The following is a 16,355-nucleotide window of genomic DNA, read 5'->3' as shown; positions in this document are numbered from 1 at the left end:
ATTAGCAGCAACTCTTCGTAAAGTAGTTACGCATTATGTAATCTCTTGAGGCCTTTAGAGAAACTTTTCTATATTAAATATTTCACATTGCATGCTTTTTTTTTAATGCTTCAAGCCTGAAGATGAATTATAATATACTGTATCATAAATCCAAACTACTTTTTGTACTGTAAATTGAATAATTATAGCACTCTATAAGTGCCAAGTTTTTATTATTAATAATCACATTTCAGGCCCATCCTGTTGCTTTTGAAGTTAGTGGGAGTTTTGCCACTGACTTCAAGGGAAGCACTGACTTCAAGGGAAGCAAGATTGCAATATATTGTGTGGCTAGGTTATCACAGTTTTAGGAATAAGTCTGTTTAAATTAGTGGGCATTTATCGGATTTCTAAAGCCACTGGTAACATCTTTATGATAAATTTGACAGCTATATAAAATAAATTGTGATTAAACCTAGATTGAATTTACCAGAATTGCTATGGTAATTATTTTTTAGGTAGGGGTCCTCTAAAAACTTCATAAAAAAAAATTTTTTTTTTTTTTTTAAGTACATGGGTATTTAAATTTAATTTTTTAAAAACTTCTTTTCAAAAAAATCCATTACATTATCTTGTAAAGACAAGGACAAGCATTACTAAACTAAATTGCAGCAGTATATTTCTAAAATGACTTTAAATTTGTGCTGCTTTTACCTTTAAGGGGAAAGCATATTGATGGTTGACAGTTTGCTCATAATAATGTACTGTGTATATAAGCGAAGTAACCCATGCTGAATATTTGCAGTTGCAGACCTCTTTAAAAATAGGGATTTTAATACTATGATCACTCGTGGTAATCTAATATTTTTATTCTCAGAATATGTAGTATATGCAATGTGAGTCTTGTTAAATCTGAGATGTCTGAATGATATGGGTGAAATTAGAAAAGAATAATACAAATCAGATGACAGGTAGGGTTCTTGGAAACTGGCTGATTTGTCATGGAATTACCACTATAAAAATTAATGCTTCCCATAATTTCACAGCCACAGACACTAACCCTATGCTGATTTTCTTTAATTCTCAAAACCACGCTAACCCAGATTTTGTAAAATGTGAAGAAGTCATTTGCTTATATTTTGCAGCTGCAGTGATATAGAGATTAAAAATCCTAAAATCTGTAGAACAAGGTTGAAATTCAAGAATATGACTTGACATCAACAGATTTAAGTAACTCTAGTCCATGTAGCAGATGACTCAGAAGATTAGTGTAAAGTTGTGATTTTTTTCATTACAAAGGGGATAGCAATGGCAAAAGGTGCAAAAGTAATGAAAACACAGAATAATCTAAAAATATTATGAGCATTATTTTGCATCCAATATAACTATTTGTATTATTGTACAGACATCAAAGTATCTTGAATGTAGGAAGCTGATGGGTGCATAAAGATGGCAATTCCTCAGTTTTATATATACATGACATATAATATAACCTAGTGTAGGATCAAGGAAACCTCATGACTATGCTGGGAATTAATGTTCTCACTGAGTGTGCACTGATCTGGTTGTTTGCCCATAAATTCCCACTCTCTTAGCATTCTGATACCCAGCTCTCAAACTTTATTAAATTGTTCATAAAGTACTTGGCCATCTTCTGATGACAATAATGATGATTATTTCTTTGTATTACAATAGTGCCTGGGAGCCCTAATCATGGACCGGGCCCCCTTCATTCTAGGTGCGGTAGAAACACAAAACCAAAGACAATCTCTGCCCAAGGACCTTATAGTCCATGTCTGACACATGTTCTAGAAGTACGAGATATTCTGGTAGCAAGTGCAATTGATTTGCAAAAATAAATAACTAAAAAAGTAGTTGAGACAAAGCCAGGACCCTCTTTAGCAGAGCAGTGACAGAATTAACCAATGTTGGAGAGTGAGTCAAGCAAGTGACATTTTAAAATAGTCTTGGCCAGGTTTTCTTTCTTAAGGAGTCCTCCTAAATTTTCTCCCACCTTTACTTTCTTCTTTTTATTTATCCTCCAAGGCCCTATGTCACATGCATCCATATTTCTGAACCAGAATGTACAGATTTCACCATTCAAGATAATGGAGATGGAGAGTGAACCCTTTCCCCATGTAAATAGGCCAGGTATTATTATTCACTGTTTCCTTAGGACTGGTGCAGTCCCTGTTGGAACCGAAGGATGAGATTTTATAACCAGCCAATATTCACTTTAACAATGTAGGCAACTCCCCTTCTTCCATGGCAGCTCATTATTGTCTGTAGAGATAAAACTAAACATTGTTATAACATAGTCCCAATTAAACCCCATAAACAGGCACTAGCCTTGACTGAGTTGGCCAGGTAGGTAGTTTTGAGACCATCCTTAGACATGTTTGAATGAGGAAAAGAATGTAATCTTGCTTCTCTAAAAGAAAGTACAATAGATTGGTAATCCTGAGTCAGTGCTTCTGTTGGAGGATCAAAAGTATCCACAAACTACTCTAAAAAATAAAGTTGGATGCCTGCCACCTAGTGGCAAACTGTTCTATCTCCTAGTGAGACTGAGCTATCACTCAGTATTAGACAGCATTTTTGGAAAAAATTTAGGAGATGAACAAATATAGGCTCAAAAACATATATAAACCCTGCAAAACTGTCCTTTAAAGCAGCAGATATTTAATAGAAACCCTGTCAAAAATGGTTGTTGACAGCCAATCCAAGCACAGAACTACTGTCACTTAAAGTGATTCCTGCTGAATACAATAACCGGGACACAATCCAACCTGCTCACTTTCCCTTTCCACCACTTTTCATTTTAATCACTAACAGCATTTTAATGAGTTAAAGTGAATTTTTCTGCACTTTCCCCTCTCAGCTCATTACCATCATCCTGCTTTAAATTGTCAGCTTTCTTTTCCTTCAGTAAATATCTACTTTTTCCAGACTCAGTTTAGAAAAAACATTATAACCTCTATTCTTTTCCTGTTCTGTTGCCTGCTGCCAATTTAAACTGACATGTTAAACACCAACCAATTCATATCATTCATGGTCTTGTCACCTCAGAGCTGCAAAGCCTTAGGAATTGTTTGAACCTGGCACTTGGCTAAAGACAAGTGCTAATGTAAGAATAAAGAAGTGGTTAGATTCTTTTATTTCACACTAGTAATTCTGACCTAGAAACTGGCATCGGGGGCATCATTTTTAGTTAACAGTGATAATAGGATGGGAGTCCAGTTTTCTTTGGCAATGACCTTCAGTTATCCACCTAAGACAAGATTATTATCTTGTAAAATGCAGCATCTGCTCTATTATCCCTTAAGTGGTGTGATTTCTTTTAGACATAGTGCCTGCTAGTATGTTTAGTCACTAAATATCCCCAGTCTGCCTTGAAAATTTACACAATCAGGGAAATAGAATTTCATAGAATCATAGAAATGGTGGGATGGAATTAACCTCCATAATAAATGCAATTGTAAATGAATTTCTTTGTTATGAGTTTATCTTTCTAATTATGGTAGAGAGATTGTATGTAAGGAAAAGTAGCTGCACAAAGAGTCGTGACTTAGACCCTGGTTGAGGGGTGATAATGTCAGTAGAGCACCATAAAGGTGGGATATGGTACTCAAAAGTCTGTGGATGTAAAGTTCTTTCTTCCAAAATGATTACCCAGTCCTGACCCATGAGATGTTCAGCACCTTGGCAGATCAAAGCTGGAGGAAACTATTTGACAGGGCTCATTTTTAATAATTGTTTTTAAATGGTTTATATTAATAATACAGATGTACACAGTGCTTTAAAATAAGGCACCTTCTGTCACAGTTCCCAAGCTAGCTGCACCTTTGTCCCCTCTCTAGTCTCTCTGAGTACATCCACACAGTTGACAGGACCTGCTTGTCTCGGGGTGGAATCCTGTGATTCTTCTACAGTTAGACTGGGCCCTGGATTACAGTACTCTGTGTACCAAGCATGTTTGCTCAGCAAGTCTTCCTTTCAGCAGCTGTGACCTGTAGTGAATACAGTGACCCAAAACAGCCTCTTCAAAACAAAGTTTTGTTTAATCTAAATGGTAGGAATAATTGATTAGTATTGAAGTGAAGGCATCTGAGGAAAGAAACCAGAAGCATCAGCAGATCTGGATAAGACTCCTAAAAGAGTTGGTGAAGAGACCTTTTGACCTGCTGATGTTCATTTTTAATAAATCTTGGAATACCAGAGAAATTCCAGAAGACTAGAAGTGTGCCAGTGTTGTGACAATATTAAAAATGGGCAAGCAGGATGACCGAGGTAACTATAGGCTGGTGTCAATCCTGGGCAAAATAGCAGAAAAGCTGATATGGAATTCAATTGATAAAGAATTAAAGGAAAGGAAAACAATACCACTCAGCATGGTTTTATGGAAAATAGGTTTTGTCAGACAAACCTAATTTTTTTATGAGATTACAAGTTTGATTGGCAAAGGTAACTGTAGATGTAATATGTTTAGACTTTTGTAAGGGGTTTGACTTAATACTACAGGACGCTTTGATTAAAAAGTTAGCATTATGAAATGTCAAATATATATTAAATTAAGAACTAACTGACAGTTTTCAAAAAGTAGTTCTCAATGGGGAATCATCATCGAATAGATGTTTCTAGTGAGGCACCACAGGGATTCGTACCAAGCCTGACGCTATTCAACATTTTAATCTATGATCTGAAAGTAAATATAAAATCACTACTGATAAAATTGGTGGATGACCCAAAGATTATTGGAGTGGTAAATAACAATGAGCACAGGGCCATTATATAGTTATATCTGGATCATTTGGTAAAACGAGTCCATTCAAACAAAACGTTTTTAAATATAGCCAAATGCAAAATTATACATCTAAGAACAAGGAATGCAGACCATACCTACAGAATGGGTGACTGTATCCTGCAAAGCAGTGACTCTGTAAAGGATTTAGGAATCTTGTGGACAGCAACTCAGAATGAGCTCCCAGTGCAATGCTGTACAAATAGGGCTGATACGATCCTTGGCTATATAAATGGGAGTAGTGAGTAGGAGTAGGAAGATGATTTTACCTTTGTATGCAGCATTGGTGAGATAGGTATTGAAATACTGCATTACAGGTATGGTTTCCATGTTTTTAAAAGGATGTTGAAAAATTGGAGAGGATGCAGAAAAGAACAACAAAAATGATTCAAGGGCTGCAGAAATGACTTGCGGTGAAATGATTTACAATTTCACTTATCAAAAAAGATCAGTTGGCTACAAGGTGTAAGTAGCGGAGAAAAACATAGGGTACTAAAAGCACCCTAATCTAGCAGAGAAAAGCATAACAGGAACCAATGGCTGGAAGCTGAAGCCAAACAAATTCAAATAGGAAATAAGATATTTTTAACCGTGATGGTGCTTAACCACTGAAACAAACTACCAAGGGAAGTGGCGGAGTCTCCATCTCTGGGTGTCTTCAAATCAAGACTGGATGCTTTTCTGGAAGTTATGCTTTAGTCAAACACAAGCTGTTGGATTCCATACAGCAGTAATTGGGTGAAATTAAATGGCCTATAATATATAGAAGAGGCCACACAAGATGATCAACATAAGAATGGCCATACTGGGTCAGATCAATGGTCCATCTAAGCTAGTATCCTGTTTTCGGACAGTGGCCAAAGCCTGATGCTTCAGAGTGAATGAACAGAACAGGGCAATTATCAGTGATCTATCCCCTGTTGCCCAGTCCCATCTTCTGGCAGTCAGAGGCTTAGGGACACCCAGAGCATGGGGTTGCATCCCTGACCATCTTGGCTAGTAGCCATTGATGGACCTATCCTCCATGAATTTATCTAATTATTTTTTTAATCCAGTTATACTTTTGGTTTTCACAACATCCCCTGGCAATGAGTTCCACAGGCTCACTGTGCATTTTGTGAAGAAGCACAGTAAACCTGTTTTAAACCTCTTGCCTATTAATTTCAGTGGATGACCTGTGGTTCCTGTGTTAGGTGAAGGGGTAAATAAAACATCCGTATTCACTTTCTTCACATATTGCACATTGTTATAGACCTCTATCAGATCCCCCTTAGTTTTCTCTTTTCCAGGATGAACAGTTCAAGCTTTTTAATCTCTCCTCATATGGAAGCTGTTCCATACCTCAGAACATTTTTGTTGCCCTTCTCTGTAGCTTTTCCGATTCTAATGTATCCTTTTGGGGTTGGGGTGACTGGAACTGCATGCACTATTCAAGGTGTGGGTGTACCATGAGCATTTTGATATTTACTGTCTTATTATCTATCCCTTTCCTAATAGTTCCTAACAGTCTTTTAGCTTTTTTGCATACTGCTGCACATTGAGCAGATGTTTTCAGAGAATTATGCATGACTACAAAATCTCCTTTAGTGGTAACAACTAATTTAGACACCATGTATGTATAGTTGGGATTGTTTTCCAATGTGCGTTAGTTTGCATTTATGAACATTAAATTTCATCTCCCATTTTGTTCCTAGTCACGCAGTTTGGTGAGATACCTTTGTGACTTTTGCAGTCTGCTTTGGACTTAACTATCTTGAGTAGTTTTATATTCTCTGCAAACTTGCCACCTCACTGTTTACCCCTTTTCCCACATCATTTTTCAATATGTTGAACAGTAGTGGTCCCAGTACAGACTCTTGAGGGACATCACTATTTACCTCTATCCATTCTGAAAACTGATAATTTATTCCTACCCTTTGTTTCCTACCTTTTAACCAGTTATTGATCCAGGAGAGGACCTTCCCTCTTCTCCCATGAAGGCTTACTTTGCTTAAAAGCCTTTGGTGAGGGACCTTGTCAAAGACTTTCTGAAAGTCCAAGTACACTATGATCACTCTTTTCCACATGCTTGCTGACCTCCTTAATGAATTCTAATAGATTGGTGAGGCATGATTTCCTTTTACAAACACCATGTTGACTCTTTCCCCACAAATGAAGAACATCTATGTGTCTGATAATTCTGTTCTTTATCATACTTTCAATCAATTTGCCTGGTACTGAAGTTAGGCTTACTGACCTCTAATTGCCAGGATTGCCTTGGGAGCCTTTTTTAAAAATTGGAATAACATTAGCTATCCTCCGGTCAATATGGTACAAAGTCTGATTTAAGTGATAGGTTACATATCACAAGTGTTAGTTCTCCAGTTTCATATTTGAGTTCCTTCAGAACTCTTGAGTGAATACTATCTGGTCCTGGTGACTTATTACTGTTTAATTTATCCGTTTGTTCCAAAACGTCTTCTATCGACACCTCAATCTGGGACAGTTCCTCAGATTTTTCACCTAAAAAACAATACGACTCAGGTGTGGGAATCTCTCTCACATGTTCTGCAGTGAATACAATGCAAAGAATTAATTTAACTTCTTTGCACCAACCTTTTCCTCCTTAAATGCTCCTTTAGCCCCTTGATTGTCCAGTGGCCCTACTGATTGTTAGGCAGGCTTCCTGCTTCTGATGTACTCAAATAATTTTTTTGCTGTTTGGTTTTTGTGTCTTTTGCTAGTTGCTCTTCAAATTGTTTTTTGGTCTGCCTAATTATACTTTTACATTTGCCTTCCAGAGTTTATGTTCCTTTCTAGTTTCCTCTACCAGCCTCACTATTCTATTGTTTAGCTCCAATGGCAGTTTTTGGTCCTATTCTATTTTTTTATTTATTGGAGTATACATTTAATTTTAGCCTCTTTTATGGTGTTTTTAAAAAGTATTCATGCAGCTTTTAGGTATTTCACCCTTGTGACTGTTCTTTTTAATTTCTGTTTAACTAGCTTCCTCATTTTTGTGGAGTTCCCCTTTTTGAAGTTAAATGCCACTGTGGTGAGCTTCTTTAGTATTTCTTCGCCTTCCCACCCCTCCCCCCCATGTGAAATTTAATTACATTATGGTCACTATTTCTGAGCAGTTCAGCTATATTCATCTCTTGGAGCAGATCTTGTGTGCTACTTAGGACTAAATCAAGATATGCCTCTCCCCTTTTGGGTTCCAGGACTAGCTACTCCAAGAACCAGTCAATCGTGTCTAGAAATTTTATTCCTGCATCTTGTCCTGAGGTGACATGTATCTTAGTCATTATGGAGATAGTTGAAATCCCCATTATTAATGAGTTTTCTGTTTGTATAGTCTCTCTAATCTCCCTAAGCATTTCATAGTCACCATCACCATCCTGGTCAGTAGTATATTCATACTTCTATACTTTTATTATTCCAGCATGGAATTTCTATCCATAGAGATTCTATGGTACTGTTTGATTCATTTAAGATTTTTGCTATAATTGACTCTATGCTTTCTTTCACATACAATGTCACTCCTCCACCAGCATGACCTACGCTGTCATTCCTGTCTATTTTGTACCCTGGTATTACCATGTCCGGTTGATTATCATCATTCTGCCAAGTTTCCATGATGCCCATTATATCAATATCTTCATTTAATACCAAACTCTAAAGTTCACCCATTTACTGGTCCCCTCTGGCCTTATACTCTATGAATTTATGAAAGATCTATCATCATACAGCAGTTAAGAGCTTTGGCATGAGTATCTAAGATAGCTAAAAGGCCTTCCTCAGCAGCCAAGGAACTAAATCTGTGTTGCTCACAGCTGTCTGCACGTGTTATTGCATCCCAGGAAAGTTCAGAGTTGTTATGACAAATTAAGTCACTTTACATTGTAAGTTTTTAAGGAACAACTTTTTTTTTAACTGCTTTTGATGTTTTATTGTGGGTTGGAGCAGCCATGTAGGCTCCTTAAGAGGTTGCACTCCCTGTCAATTGCTGGTTAATAAGATGCTTTTTGGAGTGCAAGTTCCCTTTTGTGTTCTTTTTTTAACCATACTGCTGCACTCTGGGTGGGAAGACATCTGTAACTGTGCTAGCCGCAAAACATGAGGGCTAAGCTGCAACTGGTTTAAAGTGGTGTAGCACTGAAACTGCTTGCGGCTTGACTGAAATATATTATGTGATCTGTTTGTTTGCGGGACCTTGTGCTGATCCTAGCAGCCTGCTAGGCAAGGCTGAGAGTTTCTTAACAAGGCTTTGATCCCCAAGCCCTTTAGCACCCATCAACCCTTAACCAGGGGGTGGGGCTACTGAGGGAGAACCAGGGTTTATAAAGCCTACTCCTACGTGACCAGCGGAACTAGTGAACAGGAGCAGCTTATGGGAGTTTTGCGAGGAAATTTAGAGGGAAAGCAGGGAGGTAGATACACTTCATTAACCCTGGATAAAAAACAAACAACAGTAGAAGAAAGAGCTGCAGCAGTAAAAAGAGAATACAGGCAGAAGTCCAGCAACAGAGTGGAGGTTATCCAGTTTATTGCACTGAATGCAACATGTATGATTACCTTCCCTATGGGCGGGTGGTGTGTGTGCGCATTCAGTGCAAGGAGCTCCTGGCCCTCAGAGACCGTATATGGTCTTTGGAGACCAGGATGGCTGAACTGGAGGAGCTAAGGGAGACACAGAAATACATAGATGAGACTTTTAGAGACACAATAGAACAGTCCCACCCCGGTATGACAGCCTCTGCACTGTTGAGGAGGATAGGAAAGGAGAACATCAAACTGGAGAGGAGGGAAATGATCCCAAACTTGGGACCCTCCTTCCAGATGATGTCATGGTATCCTCTTGCACTGAGGATACCTCTCTGGGAAAGGGAATGCCAGTTATTAGGAAGAGACAAGTAATAGTAATGAGGGACTCGATGATAGATAGCTGGGTTTGTGATGACCAGGAGAACCACGTGGTGACTTGCTTGCCTGCTGGGTGCAAAGGTTGCAGATCTCTCGAGACATCTAGACAGACTTATGTGTAGTGCTGCAGAGGAGGCAGTGGTGTGATACATGTAGGTTCCAGCGACATTGGGAAGGATAGGAGAGAGGTCCTGGAGGCCAAATTTAGGCTGCTAGGTAAGAGATTGAAGTTCAGGACCTCCACGGTAGCATTCTCTGAAATGCTTCCAGTTCCATACTCAGGGCCAGTTAGACAGTCAGAATTGCAAGGTCTCAATGCGTGGATGAGACGATGGTGTAGGTAGGAGCAGTTTAGGTTTATTAGGAACTGGAGAACATTTTGGGAAAGGGGGAGCCTATACAGGAAGGATGGGCTCCACCTAAACTAAAATGGAACTGGATAGCTGGCACGTAAAATTAAAAAGGTCATAGAGTAGTTTTTTAACTAACAGCTGGGGAAAAGCCAACAGATGTGGAGGAGCACGTGGTTCAGACAGAGACATCCCTTAGGGAAGGATCTATTAATGGAGATTGTCTATATCCTAGTAAGGAGGAGAGGATGGAAGAAGATAAAATATGGGTAGGATCTGATGAGAAACAGTCACATGAAAGTCCCATTCAGTTACATCACCTAATGGCAGACAGCTAAAAAGTGACAATTTTTAAGTGCTTATTTACAAATGTTAGATGTCTAAATACTAAGATGGGTGAACTTGAGTGCCTCATATTAAATGAGGATATTGATATAATTGGCATCACAGAAACTTGGTGGAATGAGGATAATCAATGGGACACAGTAATATCAGGGTACAAAATATATCGGAAGGACAGAATAGGTTGTACTGGTGGGGGAGTGGCACTATATGTGAATGAAAGTGTAGAGTCAAATGAAGTAAAAATCTTGAATGAACCAAACTGTGCCATAGAATGTCTATGGATAGTAATTCCATGCTTGAATAATAATAAGATAGCAGTAGGGATATACTGCCGACCACCTGAGCAGGATGGAGATAGTGACTATGATATGCTTAGGGAGATTAGAGAGGCTATAAAAATAAAAAACTCAATCATAATGGAGGATTTCAACTATCCCCATATTGACTGGGAACATGTCACTTCAGGACAGGATGCAGAGATAAAGTTTCTTGACACCTTCAATGACTGGTTCTTGGAGCAGCTAATCCTTGAACCCACAAGAGGAGAAGCAGTTCTTGATTTAGTCGTAAGTGGAGTACAGGGTCTGGTTTAAGAGGTGAATATAACTGAACCACTTGGGTAATAGCGACCATAACATAATAAAATGTAATGTCCCGAGGGGTACCAAATCAGCCCATCACGGTAGCATTTAATTTCAGAGGGGACCTACACAAAAATGGGGATGTTAACCAGAAATTAAAAGGTACACTGCCAAAAGTTAAATCCCTGCAAGGTATCTGGAAGCTTTTTAAAGACACCATAATAGAGGCTCAATTTAAATGTATACCGCAAATTAAAAACCATAGTAAGAGGACCAAAAAAGTGCCACCATGGCTAGAACAAAGTAAAAGAATCAGTTGAAGGCAAAAAGGCATCCTTTAAAAGTAGAAGTTAAATCCTATTGAGGAAAATGGAAAGGAGCATAAACTCTGGCAAGTGAAGTGTAAAAATATAATTTGAAAGGTCAAAAAAGAATTTAAAGAACAGCTAGCAAAAGACTAAAAAGTAACAACAAAAACATTTTTCAAGTACATCAGAAGCAGGAATCTTGCTAAACAACCAGTGAGGACACTGGATGATCAAGTTGCTAAAAGAGCACTTAAGGAAGATACGGATATTGCAGAAAAACTAAATGAATTCTTTGCATCGGTCTTCATGGCTGAGGATGTGAGGGAGATTCCCAAACCTGTGCCATTCTTTTTAGGTGACAAATATGAGGAACTGTCCCAGATTGAGGTTCATTAGAGGAGGTTTTTGTAACAAATTGATAAATTAAACAGTAATAAGTCACCAGGATCAGATACTACTATCCACCCAAGAGTTCTGAAGGAACTCAAATGTGAAATTGCAGAACTACTAACTGTGGTATGTAAACTATCATTAAATCAGCTTCTGTACCAGTTGACTGGATGATAGCTAATGTGACTCCAAATTTTTAAAAAAGGCTCCAGAGGCAATCCTGGCAATTACAGGCTGGTAAGCCTAACTTCAGTACCAAGCAAATTGGTTGAAACTATAGTAAAGAATGGAATTATCAGATACAGACAAATACAGTTTGCTGGGGAAGAGTGGGAAATCATGCCTCACCAATCTACTATAATTCTTTGAAGGGGTCCACACGCGTATGGATAAAGGTGAGCCTGTGGATATAGTGTACTTAGATTTTCAGAAAGCCTTTGATAAGGTCCCTCACCAAAGGCTCTTAAGCAAAGTAAGCAGTCATGGGATAAGAGGGAAGGTTCTCTCCTGGATCAGTAACAGGTTAAAAGGTAGGAAACAAAGGGCAAGAATAAATGGTCAGTTTTCAGAATAGAGAGAGGTAAAAAGAGGCGTCCCTCAAGGGTCTCTACTGGGACCACTAGTGTTCAACATATTTATAAATGATCTGGAAAAAAGGGTAAACAGTGAGGTGGCAAAATTTGCAAATGATACAAAACTACTTAAGATAGTTAAGACCAAAGCAGACTGCGAAGAGTTACAAAGAGATGTCACAAAACTGGGTGACTGGGCAACAAAATGCAGATGAAATTCAATGTTGATAAAAACAAAGTAATACACTCTAGAAAACATAATCCCAACTATCCATATAAATGATGGGGTCTAAATTAGCTGAAAGAAATTAGAAAGAGATCTTGGAGTCATTGTGGATAGTTCTCTGAAAACATCCACTCAATGTGCAGTGGCAGTCCAAAAAAACTAACAGAATGTTGGGAATCATTAGGAAAGGGATAGGTAATGAAACAGAAAATATTGTATTGCCTCTTTGTAAATCCATGGCCCACTCATAACTTGAATACTGCATGCAGATTTGGTCGTCCCATCTGAAAAAAAGATATATTGGAACTGGAAAAGGCGCAGAAAAGAACAACAAAAATTATTATGGGTATGGAAAAGCTTCCATAAGAGGAGAGATTAATAAGACTGGAACTTTTCAGCTTAGAAAAGGGACAACTAAGTGGGAGATATGATAGAGGTCTATAAAATCATGACTGATGTGGAGAAAGTAAATAAGGAACTGTTATTTACTCCTTCTCATAACACAAGAACTAGGGATTACCAAATGAAATTAATAGGCAGCAGGTTTAAAATTAACAAAAGGAAGTATTTCTTCATACAGTGCACAGTCAACCTGTGGAACTCCTTGCCAGAGGATGTTGTGAAGACCAAGATTAAAATGGGGTTAAAAAAAGAATTAGGTAAGTTCATGGAGGATATGTCCATCAATGACTATTAGCCAGGATAGGCAGGGATGGCTGTTTGCCAGAGGTTGGGATGACGGGATAGATCACTTGATTACCTATTCTATTTGTTCCCTTTGAAGCACCTGGCATTGGCCACTTTTGGAAGACAGGATATTGGGCTAGATGGACCATTGGTCTGATCTTGTATGGTCGTTCTTATGTTTTTATGTTCATTGAAGTTAATGGAGCCAATTTACACAAGATGAAAATCCTGCATGATCAGAAAGCATCAGTGAGGACAAGAAATGTACCATAGACTATTCTGCCCAACTTCACGTTTGCTAAGGTAAATGTATCTGTCATCATGCTGTTCCTTCTAACCTCCCGCTCTGAAGAACAGTGATTAAACCCAGCCAGAGTATCTGATTCCTCCTCAATTGTGTGTTTTTAGAAGAGACCTGCCTATATTATATGCAAAAGTCACAGATTCATCAAACACAAAATTCAGTCCATAGCTGCAGAATTTCCTTAGTTCAGCCTTACAGCTGCCAAATCTGGACCAGAGTTTGGGCCATGCCTCTCAGAAGATAAGTTAGAGAACCCCAGGGCAGCTTCCACACAGCTACTCTGCAGACTAGAATAGCGATAGCACAAAGCACTGGAGCCGCACTCCCTCCTGATCTCCTCTCCAGCATGGCCCTATGCTAGGTACTGCAAGAGAAAACAGCATAGGGATTCATCCCAGCTTCTTTATGAACCCTGTATGCTTCTGGAGTGGCATGTGGGGTCTGACTCTAGGCCTCCTGTCTGTACAATCCCCAATGTTCTAGCTAAGGACCTACATAGCTGTAGTATTTATCTGCACTCCAGTTTTCTATGTAAAGTGGAGAAAAACATGTGGAAGAATGGAAAAATCAGATGATATAGAAGATGGTTAAAACCAGTCTCTTTAACAAATGACTCACTCACAGTTCTTCACTTCCTACACCCATCATTAGTAAACATAACAAATAAAATTGGTCTATTACTAACCACTAAGTCAACTTCTCTACACTCTGAGATGCAGCTGTTTACTACAACCCTGCCTCCTGTTTTTAATGAGTTTTTAAACTCAGAATGCAGCTTTGTCCTTTATTCTGTACTTATTTTCCTTTCTCTCTCATACAGGATCTTTTTAAAAATACAAATAAATAATGTTAAGAAGATCACCTCCGTATATTGTCTGACTTTTCCAAAAATACTAACAGGTTTGTGATGCACATTTCCCTCTTACAGCAGCAGTGATGGTTTGACCAAGCGTTAATCACACACTCCATCAGTTTTGCTGGAATTGAGGTTAGGCCACCTGTCAATAATTCCCTGTATCTCTCTCAGTTCCTTTTTAGAAGATGAGCATCACATTAACAACTTCCCCATCTACAGGAATAGTTGCTTTTTCTAAAGATATATTCCTTATCCTTGTTAATATCTCTGCTATTTCACATTTTATTGTCTTTAGAAGCCTTGGGTGAATATTTTCCAGTCCTGGTGCTTTACTACACTTGAATTTCTCCAGTTGTTCCATAGGACTTACCAGATGAAGAAATGGACAATACCAAAACTATTAAGTGTAACTTCCTGCAAATGTAGGAAGTAGTCTCCCATAGGAGATAATAGTAGAATTTACTGTGATTGATACTCTATTTGATCACAAGTGTACTAAAGCTACATTTCATTTTTCCATTAAAAATGCCTTTAGAACATACATTTTCTCATTATCCTCATGGGAGATGGAAAATATCAATGTCAAAGAAAAAAAACACCCCACACACCTTCTCTGCTACTTCACTTTCCTCCTCTTTAATTGCCCTCCTAGCAGCCTGGAATGAGCTATAGTCACACATTACGGTTTTACCATCCTGCATCTGTTCCTACAGCAAAATTAAGAGTTGCCAACAAAGCAAGGACATAGTGCACACATTTATACAACAGTGAAAGAATCATGGAATATAGGACTGGAAAGGACCTTGAGAGGTCATCTAGTCCAATCCCCTGCACTAGGGCAAGACCAAATCTAGACCATCCTTGATAGGTGTTTGTCTAACCTGCTCTTAAATATCTCCAATGATGGAGATTCCATAACCTCTCTAGGCCATTTATTATAGTACTTAACTACCCTGACAGGCAGTTTTTCCTAATGTCCAACCTAAACCACCCTTACTGCAATTTAAGAGCTTCTTGTCTTACTCTCGGGTTAAGGAGAACATTTTTTCTCCCTCCTAGTAACAAACAACTTTTTACATAGTTGAAAACTGTTAGCATGTCTCCACTCAGCCTTCTCCAGACTAAACAAACTCAATTTTTTCAATCTACCCTCATAGGTCATGTTTTCTAGACTTTTAATACTTTTTGTTGTTCTTCTCTGGTCTTTCTCCAATTTGTCCACATTTTTTCAGAAATGTGGCACCCAGAACTGGACACAATACTCTAATTGAGGCTTAATCCATGCAGAATAGAGCAGAATTACTTCTCATGTCTTGCTTACAACACTCCTGCAATACATCCCAAAATGATGTTTGCTTTTTTTGCAACAGTGTTACACTGTTGACTCATAATTAGCTTGTGATCCACTATGACCCCCCAAATTCCTTTCTGCAGTACTCTTTCCTAGAAAGTAATTTCCCATTTTATATGTATGCAACTCATTGTTCCTACCTAAGTGGAGTACTTTGCATTTGTCCTTATTGAATTTCATCCTATTTTCTTCAGACCATTTCTCCAGTTTGGCCAGATCATTCTGAATTTTAATCCTATCCTCCAGCATTCAGAGATTCTTTTTCTCAGCTCCTCCCTTCAGAGATTTTTTAGATGGATCGTTTTCTAGGAATGGAGTCAAAAGGTGAAGAAGCCTTAACCAAGTCAAAATTTTGAATCAGAATAATTCATTAAGGAACATGTAACTCAAAATCAGTTTGGTTTGATGAGTTTGCTTCAGACGTTACAGAAACATTTATCTTCATTTTTAGAGCAAGTTTGGCAATTTTCCAGCACACCAATTTTCTAAGACAAGATTTTTATAATGAAAGCTGCTTCCATCCTTACTACTACTTCTTAATAATATTACTACTTCAGCTGTACTTTGAGGCTTATTTCAGTAGTGTTTGTAAAGTGTTTTGAGAACCTCAGACGCAAGGTGCTATAGAATTTCAAAATACTATATAATGTATTGTTAAAAACAGGCAAAAATGATACTCATGGGAGGGCCTTCTGGCCAG

This window comes from Emydura macquarii, unplaced genomic scaffold (genome assembly GCF_026122565.2).
Source record: "Emydura macquarii macquarii isolate MOO-44397 ecotype Brisbane River unplaced genomic scaffold, CSIRO-AGI_Emac_v2 contig_2422, whole genome shotgun sequence".
NCBI classification, from domain to species: Eukaryota; Metazoa; Chordata; order Testudines; family Chelidae; genus Emydura; species Emydura macquarii.
Note: the sequence above shows the minus strand (reverse complement) of the source record.